This window comes from Hevea brasiliensis, chromosome 4 (assembly GCF_030052815.1).
Source record: "Hevea brasiliensis isolate MT/VB/25A 57/8 chromosome 4, ASM3005281v1, whole genome shotgun sequence".
In the NCBI taxonomy this organism is placed as follows: domain Eukaryota; kingdom Viridiplantae; phylum Streptophyta; class Magnoliopsida; order Malpighiales; family Euphorbiaceae; genus Hevea; species Hevea brasiliensis.
The window spans coordinates 112,889,044-112,906,429 of NC_079496.1; the positions used below are offsets into that span (position 1 = coordinate 112,889,044).

At 36.6% G+C, this 17,386-nt stretch overlaps 2 long non-coding RNA genes across 2 annotated transcripts in view; both read right to left on the reverse strand.

The window, feature by feature from the left end:
* Nucleotides 1–3,517, reverse strand: part of LOC131179329 (uncharacterized) — a 90,411-nt gene extending 86,894 nt beyond the window's left edge. The window contains exons 1-2 of the long non-coding RNA XR_009148354.1: nucleotides 3,221–3,517; nucleotides 2,961–3,118 (exon numbers count right to left, since the gene is read on the reverse strand). This is a non-coding gene — a long non-coding RNA (uncharacterized LOC131179329). The remainder of the gene's footprint in view (nucleotides 1–2,960; nucleotides 3,119–3,220) is intronic.
* A 5,223-nt stretch (nucleotides 3,518–8,740) lies between these two features.
* On the reverse strand, nucleotides 8,741–9,590 carry LOC131179330 (uncharacterized). Its single transcript, XR_009148355.1, has 2 exons — nucleotides 9,540–9,590; nucleotides 8,741–8,961 (listed from the first exon to the last, which is right to left on the reverse strand). It is a non-coding gene; the product is annotated as an uncharacterized LOC131179330 (long non-coding RNA).
* Nucleotides 9,591–17,386: the final 7,796 nt, after the last annotated feature.

Below are 17,386 nucleotides of genomic sequence, written 5' to 3' on the forward strand. Positions count from 1 at the left end.
AATTAGGGAAATAATATATCAAGTGAAAAATTGTGACGCAATGGTGGGGATGGTGTTTAGCTCAAAGGAAGAAGTAGATGATTTAGACATAAAATATGCTCATCATTAATAAAAAAAAACAAAAATAATGACGATAAGAAATTAAAATAAATATTATTCACTTGTCTGTGTTGAGTTGGAAAAAGAATATATAATGCAAAGAATTCTTTTAATTCAATGGCGTTAATTAAAAATGATTAGAAGGTTAAGATAAATGTTGTTATATTTGAAGTGTTTGTCCAGACTAAAATCAAAAGCTTCGTTAACAAAAATATAGATTTTTTAGATGCGATATAAGAAGATAGATGAATATATAACAGGAGACTTTAAGTAAATGATCAAAAAGCTGGCATGATAAAAATTATTATTCATTAGCCACTGATGTTGGAGGGTATGAGAACTTAAGGAAAACTTGCACATAAGGGCTTTTTCATATTAGTCACTTCAATTTGTTATCAAAATTTCCTCTTACCTATTTCGCTTGTTACAGTAGGTTTAGGATTTTACAAAATGCTAAAATTAGCTAAATTTCATCCTCGTAACACCCTCATTCTTTTATATTTTAATGTATATATTTAGTATTCTATAAATATTAAGAGTAATTATTTATTAATTAAAAATATTATAAATAAAAATATTTAAAATTTGAATATTTTTATATAAATTTAAAAATACTAATAAAAACTTAAGATATATAAAGTATTGAAAGGTTAATTTAAAAAATTAAAATTTAATTTATTAAATTATTTATATTACTAATTATTTAGGTAAATTTATATTATTTTAATTATAATATACTAAAAAACGAAGATTTGGTCAGGTTAGGTTTACGGGTCGTGAATCAACTGCCAAGTGACTTTAACTATTAGATTCTCTCTCCTTGGAGTTTTGATCTTTCACTTTTTCAACGGCTCTAGGCTTGTATGGAGATGGACTGGTGGACAGTATTAGGGCAAGAAATCTCAAAGCTTTTCATTTCTCTCTCCTAGCAAAAACCGGCGGTCTTGTCATCGCGTTCTGCTATTAACGGAGTCTCTTAGATCATCGACGTGAACTAAGGTGCATTGAGGGTCTTGTTGAAGCTTAGGTGGTCAACGATGAGGAGTGGGCCTATGACAAAGAAGAAAAAAAAGGAGAATATACATTAAAAAATAAAGTTAGTGAGGGGTCCAAGGAGAGGGTATTTAGGTGATTTTAACTTTTAGTGAGCTATTAATCTGTTGGAGGTAAAATTGTTAAAGCGGGACTTTTGTAATACTAAAATTAAAACTTAATAAATTTTCGATGATAACAAATTAAAGTTGAGGGATTAACATAAAATACTCCTTAAAATTTAGGGATGATAATTGTAAATTATCAGAAAACTTAATGTAAAGCTCTTTGTCACGACCCAACCTATGGGCCGGACCGGCACTAGGACCTGGGCCAGCCTAAAGCCCTCGAGGCCCGTAGTAAGCCTAACTGTTCATTAACCCAACTCTAAGGCCCATTGGGCCCAAATTCAAGAAAACAAACGGACAGAGTCCGGCCATAAAATGGACTTTCCAACGGGGAGTTTTCGACTCACCCGACCTGTAAACATAATAAACCATCCATTGGGGAGCTCAGCTCACCCTCCACATACTCATCAACATAATAATAAATGGGAGCTCAGCTCCCTCATCCAATCCATCAAAACAGACTTAAAATATTAAGTTTACAGGTCCAACATGAATATAATATTACAGACCAATTTCAAATAATTACTGCTAACACATGCGGAAATTCTAGGAGTAATTAAAATTACACAATATTGATAAACAACCTGCGAGGTAAAAAGGCGAGTTAACCTGAACAAAATATCCTCCCCGTGGCTGTAAAATTTTTGAACAGAGTGAGCGTTCACTCGAGAGTAAAATATCAATCTTAACTATAATCTCTATAACTATCTCAAACTAATGCAACTGTAGAGTGAAATGCAACATACACAACATTTTCACATCATAACATCAAAAGGTAATTTGGAGCACTCACACACCTGTAGTATCAATCATAACATATGGGAGCCGATCCCCTATACACTCTCTTAAATCCAACTTTGGTGCCGGTAATTACTCAAGCTCGAACTTCCACTTAATAACCAAATCGAGGGTCCCAAATAATTACTCAAGCCGTGACTACCCCTCGAAGGAACAGTCCCAACAATTACACAAGCCGAGACTACCCAGTCCATTCAATATTCCACACCACATCACACGCACGCCAACGCACGCACACTGCTCCAAATTACCACAACAACATCCATGGTACATCAACAGTTATGAATGCAACATAAATCGTGCCTAGAGTTTAACTACATAAATATATGCATATAAGTGATGCATGGGCATCTTTGAACATATAATAATATCGAAATTATAATTAAAATTAATATTTTACTCACAGACTTGACGACAAATTCTTGTGGCGGTGGCGGAGGAAGAAGGCTGTCGCTCACGACAATCATATTACATTTATTTAATACAATCGACTCAATACAAATAAAGAAAACGACCAATTACGTCCTAAGTCGTGCCGAAAATCCGGCAGAGTCTCCCCTATACCTAGGACCTACCCAACCTGCAAAAGGGCTAAAAACGCACTTCTATGCTCACAATCCATACATCAACAGTTCAATCATATCACACAGCCCCACCTGGGCCCATCAAATCATTCATCCATCACAATACGCAAAATTTCAATTTAGTCCTTATTATTGATCATTTTTGCAAAAACTGCCCAAACAAGCTCTAAAAATTATAAAACTTTGCCCGCGGTCCTTAGCAATATTACTAAGCTATTGCAAAAAGAATCGTAATTTTCTAAGCTACCACGAATATTTTATGGATTTTTAATCCTATTTAAGCACTAGAAAATTACGTAAAAACTAGGTTCGGGTTTACCTTTGCCGATTCCGACTTCGGGGACGCGCTCGGGACGTCTGACAATGGGGGGCTAGCCAAAACCTCGGCCCAATTCGGAGACTTTTCCGGTCACGGGTCTGTCTGGCCCGAAATTTGCAGACCCGGTCAACTGTCGAATTTCCGCGAATCGAGGATACCTACACGAAGCCCATAACACGGGGGTTAGCACATAAATTTTTCAAAATTTTCTAAGCTCATTTAATGCTCGAAATTACACTGCGAAGTTCCGTGGGACCCACCGAAAAACGGTGTCGGAAAAATTCGAAATTTATGTCGTTGCGAAGCTCTCGACGAATGGAGCGTGCTGGTGGCCTCGGTTTCCTCGTGGGATTCACGATTTTCGAGAAATCTAGCCCAAAAGTCGAAATGGGCTAAAATCTTCCCGAGCAAAAATCGGACAAACCGCTCGATGGATTTCGGCGTTCTTGGTGTCTATGGAAAGCTCTCGCCGAGTAGATGATTTTAGACACAAGACCCGGTCCAATCGGTGGCCGGATCGGCCGGATTTGGCCGGAGAAATTGGAGCGACGCGCGCAGGGAGGAGGAGAGAAAAGAAAGAGAAAAGAGAGGGACGACGCCGGGAGAAGAAAAAGGAAAGGGAGCCGGTTCGATTCGACCGGTCCGATCCGGTCCGGTTCGATTCGGCCGATTCGATTCGAAATACAAAATTTTGAATTTTTACTCTGCCTCGGGACCGAAAACGAGGTCCAAAAATTCCGAAAAAATTCCGTAAAACTCAGAAAAATACGTAGACTCCAAATATATTTTTAGTTTTGCCACGTGGTCTTTAAATTAATTTTTAAAAATCATCAAAGTTTATATTTTGGAAAATCGAACGATTTTAAAATCGAAAAATCTCAAAAATTCCTAAAATTTAAATAAAATTAAAATATCAAAAATACTCATAAATAATAAAATTTGGGGTGTTACATTCTTCCCCCCTTACAGAAAATTCGTCCTCGAATTTTTACACAAGGCATAATAAAACACATGATTATGCATTGAACAAGTAAGGGTACTTGCTACGCATGTCCCTCTCTTACTCCAAGGTGCACTCTTCCAGTGACTGACTCCTCCACAAAACCTTAACCATAGGGATCTGTTTGGATCTCACTGTCTCACTTGGTAGTCCACTATGGCTCAGTCGCTCCTCAAATGTCAAGTTCTCTTTAGCTCTATCACATCCTATCATAAAGACATGAGAAGGATCAGAATGTATTTCTGAGCATGGAGATGTGAAACACGGATGAAGGTGAGAAATGTTGGGTGGTAGCTCCAACCGTAGGCAATCGCTTCCACTCTATCAAGAACCTCAAAAGGTCCGATATACCGAGGTGCCAACTTGCCCTTCTTTCCAAATCTCATGACTCCCTTCATTGGAGAAACCTTTAGGAATACATAGTCGCCCACTGCAAACTCCACATCCTCCGTCTGGGTCCGCATAACTCTTCTCGCCATCGAAAGCCGCCCTCGCCGTTCTCGATTAAAGGAACTACCTCAAGTGTACCGCACTAGGTCTACATCATGCACTTTCGCTTCCCCATTTCTGTCCAACACGGAGGAGACCTACACTTTCTTCCATATAATGCCTCATAGGGTGCCATCCCATTGACCTCCAAAATCCAAGACACTCATGCGAAGCATGTCTTCCAGTGTTTGGATTGTCCTTTCGCATCAGTCCGTCATGCGAGGGTGAAAAGCCGCATCAAGTTCAATCAGGTGCTAAGTGCCTCCTGCAACTTTCTCCAAAACCGAAGTGAATCGGGCCCTCTGTCGGATATTATGGGCCGGAACTCCATGCAATCGACTATTTCTCGAATGTAGAGCCGCATACCGTGCTACGTAGTATGTAGTCTTCTGAGGTAAGAAGTGAGCTGATTTGGTCAAGCGGTCTACAATTACCCATATCGAGTCATATCCTCGCGTGGTACGAGGCAACCCAACCACAAAATCCATAGTAATCATTTCCCACTTCCATTCTCGGGATAGGGAGCTCTTGCGACTTTCCCCGACGGTCTCGTGTTCAAACTTCACCTTCCGACAAGTCAAGCACTTGGACACAAAGTCTGCTATGTCTCTCTTCATGCCATTCCACCAAGAGCTATCTTTCACATCATGGTACATCTTGGTGGAACTCAGGTGGATCTTGCATGATTGTATAGTGTGCCTCTTGCATGATTTCATTCCTGAGGTTGTCCACATCGGGCACACATATCCTAGAACCTTGCACTAGGGCCCCATCATTGGCAAATCCAAACTCACCACCTTCACCTTGCTGTACTCTTTCTATAATCTTCATCAATTGTTGGTCTCTGTGGCCGAAAACCCTAACTCTGTCCCTCAAGTCCGGCCTCACCAAAAGTGAGCCAACAATACCCTAATCTGAAAGATCTATGATTAAACCTTGATACATCAACTCATGTACCTCCTGAATCAACAGTCTTTTCTCTGCTGAAATGTGCGCCAAACTGCCAGAAGATTTTCTGCTTAAAGCATCTGCTACTACATTGGCCTTCCCAGGGTGGTACTGGATGGGGCAATCATAGTCTTCCAGAAGCTCCATCCATCTCCTCTGTCTCAAGTTTAAATCCCTCTGTTGGAAGATGTACTTCAAACTCTTATGGTCGGTGTATATCTCGCACACTTCACCATACAGGTAGTGTCTCCAGATTTTTAGTGCAAAGACTACAGCCGCCATTTCCAAATCATGGGTGGGATAGTTCTGCTCATGCCTCTTCAGCTGCCTTGAAGCATAAGCCACTACTTTTCCATTCCGCATCAAAACATACCCTAGGCCAACTCTGGAGGCGTCACAGTACACGGTGTATCCTTCACCGCTCATAGGTCGTGTTAACACAGGGGCAGTGGTTAGACACTCCTTATCCTCATCATTATAACTGACTCTATCGAGCTCTCTTCCTGTCCTTTGCATTTTATCCACTTCCCTTTTCCTATTTTTGGTATTGTTGGTATCATTTCAACCTGCTGTACTTATTCCTTAATTTTAGTCCTATCTCATCCTTACACCTTTTCCTTCAAAGATGTCTATCCCATCATCAACTTTAACTTTCTTTTTATTTCTTAGTCTTATCTTGAATACTAGTTTCATTACTTCAAGAATTCTAACCCTATGATTTGCTCCTACCAGCACATTCTTCACCTTATGTAACACTTATAATTACCCATAGAAATTTTTTTTTTTTTTTCTTGTATCCCCTTTTTTCCAACTTAACTATCAGAACATTATCATTCCCTATCAGCCTTAGTAGGAAATTGCTTATCCTGGATGAATATGAGCCCCATAAACTATAAGTTCCATCTGAACTAACACGACTGTAGGAAATATGTGTCATGCCTTAATTCCAAACAAGATACTTCACGTGTTCATTCTCCTTAATATAATCATATATACTGCTCATAGCTTTCTAAACTTCAACCTCAAATTACCCATCAGCAACAATTTCATCTATTGAATCTCAACCATAAATAGTACTTCCTCCAGCTCATAGTTTAAAACAGTTGCAAGCCTTAGTAGCTAACTCAATTTAACTCCTGTCATTACTCTGTTCGTCCTTTCATACTTAATACTAGGTATGCACTTACTGTCATTCTCATATCAGGAAATTATGTATGAATTTGTGCCTACTAAACTCTCAATAACTAGGTCTCCTTGACTCAGTTTCTGTTCCTTATATAACCTTCTAGAACCAAAAGCACAAGCTAAACTTGAAAAGAAAGAAAATATCCTCTTATATTCAACTACATCCGATTGTCGTATTATAACGTTTCACCTAAGTTTCTTGGTCTTTCTCTCCAAATTTCATCATCTCCTAGCACAATTATGCTCTACCTATAAGGTATCATCTGCATGAACCCTTTACCGTACCATTTTCCTTCTTGACATAATATTTTATAATTTATTAACTTTACTTATACTCGACCTATGATTCATATCTATCATCGTTTTTATTGTGCCCTTAACTTTTGTTGATTCCTGAAAGATTTCTCTCACTAATAAATTCTTCCAACACTAATTCCACCCTTATCTAGGGTCATTAATTTGATCCTTGAACTTTCTAGTGATTTATAACCATCCAGACTTGTCACTTTTCGTTCTACCCCTACTATTGTCCTGTCGTTATTGCTTCACTACAAAGTGATTCTGTTGATCACACTAAAAATGTTTGTCTGACATTCATAACGAACCGCTAACTACCTCGAGAACTGATTCTGCAATAATTTTATTTATTATTATTTTTATTATTATTATTATTTTCCATGTTTACTCAATTCCAAAACTTAAGATTTCGAGCACCCAAACCCGTCATCCAATTCAAAGGATTTACATCCATCGTGATCTGATTATATATGATTCCTATAATGGAACTTGTATCCTCTCCAGGATACCCGAGCCAACTACTCTCTACCACACTCTACAGTCCCATCTGGGACACTATTCCATAAGTCATCATTATCAGTAATAACCTTCGATCCATTCTGAAAAGATAGGACTATATCCTAACTTGCTGCAACAAAGGTACTACATCTACCACCTTGCCAGAACCATGTCAAGTTAATGACTCTTTTATCATATCATAGCTCTATAAATCATCAATTCATAGTTTCGACCTTCTCTAGGTAGTAGAGTTATACTTTATTCCATACTGATACACACAAGATATACTATTCTCACTCTATAAGTGTCACCTTTACTTTGCAACTAGTCCGAAACCTCTGGTCTGATGGCAACTCTTGATGTAACTCTAGCTCATGCTGGGGTAACTGAGTCACTGACTCTAGTTATCACCCAACTGTGACCTTTCAATATTCTAACTCTAGACTCTTAGCCAAGAGTTCCCAACTCCTCTGCAAATATAGAACTCTGCTCGCATAAGCTGTACCAAAGCAAGCCATCTCAAACACCCTCATTATGGAGCACCACGGGGATGCACGCAGCTCTACACAATAATCTCATGTCGGTACTGTAATCTGCAGCTTACAGAGCAGACATCGAGAACATTGTATAGTTACTACGATACGTCCTGACAGACTAGGTCTCCTAATTTCTTATCTCTCCTGAATCTTCTATTATCACAAACTTATTCTGACTGGGTCATCTACTGATGACTGCCAGTAGTGGTATCCTCATCCTTATCTAGGGCAACTGTACTTTTAAGACTCACTTTTATGTACTCGTGTCTTACAGGAAATGGGCACACCATTTAAACCCATACTGACAAAAATATAACATTTCTTGGAGTACGTATCCTCATGATAGATCTCACATGTCTACTAACTCTATTTCACATTTCTGTGTACTCCACGAAAATCAAGACACTAACTGAGGTAATCTTATATTTCCCGAGGTATAACGTAGAATCTAGAAACAAAGAATTACAGAAAAGACGAAATGTAATCCTATACTCCGCATGTGACTCCTAGTAGACTCTTCCCAACACTTAGATAATTTTTCCCTATGAATCTGGAGCCTAAGCTCTGATACCACATTTGTCACGACCCAACCTATGGGCCGGACCGGCACTAGGACCTGGGCCAGCCTAAAGCCCCCGAGGCCCGTAGTAAGCCTAACTGTTCATTAACCCAACTCTAAGGCCCATTGGGCCCAAATTCAAGAAAACAAACGGACAGAGTCCGGCCATAAAATGGACTTTCCAACGGGAGTTTTCGACTCACCCGACTGTAAACATAATTAACCATCCATTGGGGAGCTCAGCTCACCCTCCAAATACTAATAAGTATAATAATAAATGGGAGCTCAGCTCCCTCATCCAATCCATCAAAACAGACTTAAAATATTAAGTTTACAGGTCCAACATGAATATAATATTACAGACCAATTTCAAATAATTACTGCTAACACATGCGGAAATTCTAGGAGTAATTAAAATTACACAATATTGATAAACAACCTGCGAGGTAAAAAGGCAGGTTAACCCAGAACAAAATATCCTCCTGTGGCCTGTAAAAATTTTTGAACAGGAGTGAGCGTTCGACTCAGAGAGTAAAATATCAATCTTAACTATAATCTCTATAACTATCTGAAACTAATGCAACCTGTAGAGTGAAATGCAACATACACAACATTTTCACATCATAACATCAAAAAGGTAATTTGGAGCACTCACACACCCTGTAGTATCAATCATAACATATGGGAGCTGATCCCCTATACAGCTCTCTTAAATCCAACCTGGTGCCAGCGAATTACTCAAGCTCGAACTTCCACTTAATAACCAAATCGAGGGTCCCAGCGAATTACTCAAGCCGTGACTACCCCTCGAAGGAACGGGTCCCAGCGAATTACTCAAGCCGTGACTACCCCGTCCTATCCATAGTCCACACCACATCACACGCACGCCAACGCACGCACACTGCTCCAAATTACCACAATAACATCCATGGTACATCAACAGTTATGAATGCAACATAAATCGTGCCTAGAGTTTAACTACATAAATATATGCATACAAGTGATGCATGGGCATGCTGAACATATAATAATATCGAAATTATAATTAAAATTAATATTTTACTCACAGACTTGACGACAAATTACTGTGGCGGCTGGGCGGAGGAAGAAGGCTGTCGGCTCACGACAATCATATTACATTTATTTAATACAATCGACTCAATACAAATAAAGAAAAGACCAATTACGTCCTAAGTCGTGTAAAATCCGCAGTGAGTCTCCCCTATACCTAGGACCTACCCAACCTGCAAAAGGGCTAAAAACGCACTTCTATGCTCACAATCCATACATCAACAGTTCAATCATATCACACAGCCCCACCTGGGCCCATCAAATCATTCATCCATCACAATACGCAAAATTTCAATTTAGTCCTTATTATTGATCATTTTTGCAAAAACTGCCCAAACAAGCTCTAAAAATTATAAAACTTTGCCCCGCGGTCCTTAGCAATATTACTAAGCTATTGCAAAAAGAATCGTAATTTTCTAAGCTACCCCGATTATTTTATGGATTTTTAATCCTATTTAAGCACTAGAAAATTACGTAAAAACTAGGTTCGGGTTTACCTTTGCGATTCCGACTTGAGGACGCTCGGGACGTCTGACAATGGGGGGCTAGCCAAAACCTCGGCCCAATTCGGAGACTTTTCCGGTCACGGGTCTGTCTGGCCCGAAATTTGCAGACCCGGTCAACTGTCGAATTTCCGCGAATCGAGGATACCTACACGAAGCCCATAACACGGGGGTTAGCACATAAATTTTTCAGAATTTTCTAAGCTCATTTAATGCTCGAAATTACACTGCGAAGTTCCGTGGGACCCATCGAAAAACGGTGTCGAAAAAATTCGAAATTTATGTCGTTGCGAAGCTCTCGACGAATGGAGCGTGTTGGTGGCCTCGGTTTCCTCGTGGGATTCACGATTTTCGAGAAATCTAGCCCAAAAGTCGAAATGGGCTAAAATCTTCCCGAGCAAAAATCGGACAAACCGCTCGATGGATTTCGGCGTTCTTGGTGTCTATGGAAAGCTCTCGCCGAGTAGATGATTTTAGACACAAGACCCGGTCCAATCGGTGGCCGGATCGGCCGGATTTGGTCGGAAACTGGAGCGACGCAGCGCAGGGAGGAGGAGAGAGAAAAGAAAGAGAAAAGAGAGGGACGACGCGCGCGGGAGAAGAAAAAGGAAAGGGAGCCGGTTCGATTCGACCGGTCCGATCCGGTCCGGTTCGATTCGGCCGGTTCGATTCGAAATACAAAATTTTGAATTTTTACTCTGCCTCGGGACCGAAAACGAGGTCCAAAAATTTCGAAAAAATTCCGTAAAACTCAGAAAAATACGTAGACTCCAAATATATTTTTAGTTTTGCCACATGGTCTTTAAATTAATTTTTAAAAATCATCAAAGTTTATATTTTCGGAAAATCGAACCCGATTTTTAAAATCCGAAAAATCTAAAAAAAATTCCTAAAATTTAAATAAAATTAAAATATCAAAAATACTCATAAATAATAAAATTTGGGGTGTTACACTCTTCTTGAAATTAGATAGTGTTGTATGCATTAGCGTACTATACTTCATGACTTTATCTTTTGAATCTCTTTTTTGAGGTCCAAAAATGCGCTATCTAAATTAGAGATTTGTCACCTTATAAAACCCTTTACTTTCACCTCCCTTTCCGATGTAGGTGATGGATTCGATTCATTTCTTCTTTCCATTTGGACAAAGTCATTAACGACACATGTCCTCTTAAAAGATCGCTCTCAACCGAAATCTTCCCTTCCACGTGGGATGTTACATTTAACATGTAGTGCGAGAGACTGCAGAAACTATAACGCTGAAATGCTTGGGTTGGAGATATAAAGGCACCTAGCAACTATTTTCGTGGAATGCAAAGGAACTCAAGTTTCCTTTATTTAATTGATGTGAATGGATAAGATTGTTTAAAGGAATAATGTCCAATTTACCTCCTTGTATTTATTAGAGGGTTTAATTTAGCTTATTTTTTTATTTTTTAGCTAAATTAGTTCTTAAAATTTTTATTAAAGCTCAAATGGATCAGCCATATAAAAGCGAGATAAATGTATCAAATTAAATAAATATTTAATAATTTTTATTTTTAATAATAAAATATTATTTTAAAAATAATTAATTGCAATTAAAAATAAAAAATACTATTTTTATACTCTCATATAATTAAATAAATTTATAAAATTAAAATTGAAATTGAAAACCAAATTTGTTACATTTATAAATAATTAAATTAAAAAACATAAAAATATTATATTTATTTTTTCATATAACTAATTAAAATTCAAAAAAATTATAATAAGTGTTAATTAACTAAAATATAAAAAATATTATTTTCATATAATTACTTAAAATTAAATAATAAATAATATTTTCATACTTTCATATTGTTAATTCAAAATAAAAATTAAAAAATTTAAAATTAATTATAATTAACTAAAATTAGAAAAACAAAATAATTGTAATTATAATTAAAATTATAAATATAAAAAACACTATTTTTATATTTTATCTAATTACTTAAAATTAAAATTAAAATTAAAATTCATTACAAATTAAAAATATAAATTAAAATAAAAAAAATAACTCACTCGCATGTAAAAGGTTGTGGATTTCATGCATAACAATTTTGAGACAATTTAAATTTTAATGTAAATTTTAAAACTAATTTAATTCAAAAATAAAAAATGAGATAAATTGAACACAAATTAAACAATATTCCGTTGTTTAAAAAATTGCTTTCGAGGCAGCGCACGGTCAATAAAAAAGAGAACTCTTTTTTGGCTGGTGGGTTCCAATTAGAAGTGATGTCATTTTTTTTTTAATCACCAATAGTATTATATATAATGTAAACAAATATTTTTTATAATCTTAAAAAAATATTAATAAAAGTTTAAAAGATTGATATTTTTTATTCATATAATTATATTAAAAAATTTAATAAATTCATGTTTTGAAAATTATTTTCTAATTGACGTAATCCAATTAAAAAAATAGTTTATATTTTTTAAAATTTCTTTTTAGATAATAAAAAAAATTTAAATTATGGGTGAAATATTAGAAGAAATTTGGACTTAAATGTTGTATTCATATCTTTAGTTACTTGGTTTCATTTTGCTACTAAAATTAAGATAATTTAATATAAATTTACAACTTATTTTATGAGGTTTTGGTAAAATAATCTTTTTTGTTTTTGTAATATAATTAATTATAAAAAATTTATTAACTTAATGAAAATAATAAAATTTCCTTTCATACAAAGTGTGACACCCCTTACCCTTCTACAGTGTAGTCGAGCAAGATATGCTACACAGTGTACCGAAATACTATAATTTACCTCATTGATATTTATCAGTTCTTAATTTATTTATTATAGTTATTAAGTGATATTTATGAAATTGATCTCATTTAGATCGTTTATTGAAATTATAAATTAATTTGCGGCTCCGAAAATTTTATGAAAAATCCGGCAGAGTGCCGGCTAAAAATGGAGAAAACAGTTCTTCAGAACCTGTGAAAAACACTTCCAATAATTTTTAATCATTCTCAAACTCCATTTGTATCACATCAATTTACAACAATTTCTTAACAATTCCTCTATTTGTTATTCATTCATTTCACATCATCATCAGGCTCAAATTATAAATAAATTCTCATATGTTATTTATAAATATAAAGTTACAAATACTTACATTAATACAAAATTATATTACATATGTTTCAATTATACATGATAAAATAAGAGTTTAATTACAAAGCTTATAAAAATAAAAAAAATACAAAATGAGACCTAGTGTCCTACCAATGCACTGTAGTCTGTGAGATGACACGGACACTATACAGAACTGTGAACGGCCTTATCCAATTTATGGTCTACTAGGCCTTCTATCCAAATCTTCAGTACCTACGCGTTGCAAAAGCGACGTGCTAAGCATAAAGTTTAGTGGTGCCAATAATACAAGAAAATATAATATGCAAATAAAAATAATAATTTCCTAGTTATTATGTTCATAAAAAAAATAATTACTAACTTATTGTTTAGTTGAGGGCTAATTACATTTTATGATATTAACTTCTTCATGCATTTTGTTAATTATTTTCTTGATGATTTTGAGCTTCTTTGTATTTTATTGTAATCATTCTTGATCTATATCTTGATTTTTAAATTCCTTAATTTCTTTAATAATCAATTCAATTGCAATTATCCTTTTCCATGCCCAAGTAACTTATACAAATTGACCGGACTGGATAAATGTGTAAACTAGCACTGGGTACCAGGTACCTCGAGCCGTCACACCATCGGTCACAATGTGTCTCCCGGTGTGCAAACAGAATGACTAATAAGCCATAAAAAGTAATAAGACATAAAGCCAAGTATAACATCATAATCATTATAGCCACAGGCTATCATCACAGAATGGAAATGAAGCCATACATCATGCGCTGTACTGCTATCAGAACCCTATTGGCATGCCAACCTATCCAAACCAATCACATTAGGCCTACTAGGGCATATTACAAATTCATTTCTTGAATATTTGTACTTTATGTGTAAGGTTACTATTCATTTCATTAGTCAACTAAAATGTTGACTTTTTCATAAATAATAGGTATATTGGTTCAAATATCATCAACATACCACATTTTGCATTCTAAAGTTGTTAGCATTAGTTACCAATTCCATTTCAAAGCTTAGTGTTAGTTATTCATAATTTTCAGATTTCAAGCCTCATGTTTACTGTTCCATTGGTCATTTGTACAGTAGGAATTTGACAAAATTATCTTCATGAAAGTTTTTCCTTATTGTGTCTAGTTATATTTCTTTTTTTGAATCACTCCATTTGAAGTTTTTTAGCTCAAGTTATGACCTAAACACCATAACTGGCCGGATTGGACAGAATCTAAAATTTTGGGTAAAACTGGTTCTGCCAGATTTAGTAATCTAAGTTTGATTGGCAATTTGACTAGGTTATTGTTAGAATTTGGATTTGTGTTCTTCATGAAAGTTGTAGATCTATGTCTCAGATTTCTTCTGGTAAAATTTCAAGTCAATTGGACCTTTCTACACTGAGTTATGACCAAATGAATAAATACTGTTTATTTGGTCATTTTGCCCAGGCAGAATGTATGTCACCTGGATTAGGGCAATTTTTTGGTCAACTTGGTTTGGTTTTCTTGGCAGGGTTTCTTCACCAAAGTTGTGCCATTATGTGTCTAGTTTCATGTCCAATTGACCTTGCACCAATTGAACCTCTACAACTCTATTTATAACTGTCCAAACCTGCTGGACTCATACTCAGTCCTGCAGGTCAGCCAAGGCAGCTCACCTAAACTCAAATCCAACATCCTTACTCACTTCAATTCCTTCTCACACACATTCAAATGGTCACTAATTGACCATTACAAGGTTAGCATACAATTACATGAGCAAACCCTAATGTTATTCAAATGTCCAACTTCTCAAGTTCATTCATGCACTATACTTGCATTTCACTTACACAATCATGTTCAAGCACTCATCTCATGCTATGGGCAGCTCATAAACACTTTACTTCAAGTAAATTCATCAAACCCTAATCACCCCTAGGCTGCTGATATTTATAGGGATGGATGCACATAATTTTTATTTTTTTTTTCTTATATTTTCTACTTATCTCATGGCATTAAGCATGAATCAAGTAAAAGTGCTAAGAGATTGGACACTGACCTCTTTTGACCACTTTCTTGGCTTGTTAAAACTTCAATCTCTCTTCAATTTTCTACTACTTAAAGCTTCCTCAAGGTTTAGGGATAATTTTTTGTGAAGGAAGTTTAGGGTTTTGGGGTGAAAAGCTTAGGGAAAATTAAGCTTGAGCAAGAGCTTTCATAGAGATCTTTCTCTCTCTCTCTCTCTCTCTCTCTCTCTCTCTCTCTCTCTCTCTCTCTCTCTCGGTTTAGCCCATATGAAGAAGAAACTGCTGGTTTCTTTTGTTTTTTTTTTTATCTCATTTTAAGTTCATTTTTATCTCTTTTTATTAGTTTGTCAAATGGTGATTGGGTGGGGGTATGTTAATGACATCATATGATGTCATAATTCCTAATTTCTTTCATTTTTCTTTTCTTTTCTTTTCTACTCATTTTTAATTTAATTTTTAGCAATATTTATTTATATTTGATGTCATAATAATTATTTACTTAACTGGACAAGTCGGCTAAAAATCGTCTCTGAAGGCGAAATGACCAAAATGCCCTCCGTTTGGCTTAACAGATTAAAATTATCTGTACCGATTGAAAAATTTTTCTAAGCATTTTCTTGGCATTCTAATGCCATAGAAACCTCAATGACTCTTCCCTGGAGTCCCAAAAATTATTTTATAAATTTTCTCCCGGGTCTAGGGCTCCTAGTTGCGTTCCTACTGGATTATCCATCGCTAGGGTACCGGCTCACTTAACTTGGTTGTATTTTATTTCTAAAATTTTTTTCAAATTTTTCTTATTAACATTTGTGTTAATTATGGTTCCTTACTTTAGTCTAAATATTTTTTTCAGATATTCTAGCTGTCCGGACTGACACCGGTCACCGGAACAGTAGAATGTACGGAATGGATACAGTGAGGGTGTTACAACTCTTCCCCTCTAATTTAAATTTCATCCTCGAAATTTACCTGACTTAAGTGATCGTGGAGTTGCTACCTCCTTGTTTCTTCACTTCCTTGTATCGCCTCATCAATGTCTAGGTTTGGCTCTTCCTGAGCTTCCATAGCATATACCTGTGGTGCCACCCTGACTTCGGGCCTTTCAAATGTCTCAGAAACAATCTTTTATGAAATGTCAGCCATTTCTGCTCTACCCGATCTTTTACCCCTTTGAGCTGTAGGGGCAGGTCTATCAACTTGTACCGGAGCTATTAAACCACTTCTCTGAAGGCAATCTCTTGTGAAATGATTCGTAGCCCCACACTTGAAACACTCTCCAATTAACAATCGACACTCCTCTCTGTGTCTCCTACCACAGTGCATACATTCAGGCATTGGGGTTGATCCCCTTGTTATTGCGCCCAGGGAGCTAGCTATAAATATTCCAATCTGGCATCTCTGGCCCTGTGTCTGATCTTGTGAACCAGAACCTTTAAACTTCTTACTACCAGTCGGTATACTTGACTGCCTTGGTCCAAATTCCCTCTTACGCTGCCTATCTATCCTATTCTATTCACTTACTCTGACCCTTTCCACTTTCAGTGCGGCTTCAACTAATTTTGTGAAGTTCATAATCCCCAAGGTAGTGATTATTATTTTGATGTTGTCATTTAGCCCCTCTTCAAACCTTCTGCACCTCTCTGCTTCTGTGGGGACTATCTCTCTTCCGTAGCGGCTTAGTCTAACAAACTCCTTCTCATACTCCGCTACTGATAGTTGTCTCTGCCTCAGGTTAATGAATTCTCTCCTCCTGTCTTCTAGGTACACACTTCCCACATACTTCTTCTTAAATTCAACAAGGAAGAAATCCCAAGTTATTAACTCTGGCTGGACCTCACTAGATATAGTGTCCCACCACTGATAGGCATCATCTTGAAGTAGGGACACAACACCCTCCAAGTTCTGCTCTGGGGTGCAATGTAGTTGCTTCAATACTCTTATAGTACGATCTAGCCAATTCTCAGCCGCCACCGAGTCATCTTCTTTCTTACCAATGAAGTCCACAGCCCCAAATTTTCTCAGTTTTTCCAGATGGAATTTCCACTGTGGAAGTGGTGGTGGTGGCATAACCTCAGCCATCTGTCTGAAGAATTCAGCCATTTGCTGAAACATAGCCAGCAGAGGCTGTGCAGGCATTTTGGTGCTAGTGGAGCAGGTTCTCCCTGGCCCCCAGTCTCAGCTGCAGGTGGAGCACGACTCTCTACTTCCTCATC